This window comes from Fulmarus glacialis, unplaced genomic scaffold (genome assembly GCF_000690835.1).
Source record: "Fulmarus glacialis isolate BGI_N327 unplaced genomic scaffold, ASM69083v1 scaffold32651, whole genome shotgun sequence".
Lineage (NCBI taxonomy): Eukaryota > Metazoa > Chordata > Aves > Procellariiformes > Procellariidae > Fulmarus > Fulmarus glacialis.
Window position 1 is genome coordinate 2,626 of NW_009195292.1, and position 248 is coordinate 2,873.

Below are 248 nucleotides of genomic sequence, written 5' to 3' on the forward strand. Positions count from 1 at the left end.
GGTGGCTGCCCAGCCCCAACACTGAGCTGGCGTTCCCCTGCTTTGGCTTCCGAGCTCCCAATGGAGCACGGGGCAGATAGACCTGACCTCACGGGGGTTTTCCTCCATCTGAGGGGTCTCCTCCCTGCAGCATCCCCAGCCCAGCGCCGCCACCTCCCACCCTACAGAACAGCACTCCGGTGGAATCTGCTGGCTTTGGCTGGGACATAGTTAATTTTCTTCATAGTAGCTGGTAGGGGGGTATGTCT

General features: G+C 60.1%; 1 protein-coding gene across 2 annotated transcripts in view; it reads right to left on the reverse strand.

Annotated features, from left to right (window-relative positions):
• The window catches only part of PFKFB3 (6-phosphofructo-2-kinase/fructose-2,6-biphosphatase 3), an 11,082-nt gene that overhangs the window by 2,289 nt on the left and 8,545 nt on the right, over positions 1–248 (reverse strand). The gene's annotated exons all lie outside the window — the stretch shown is intronic.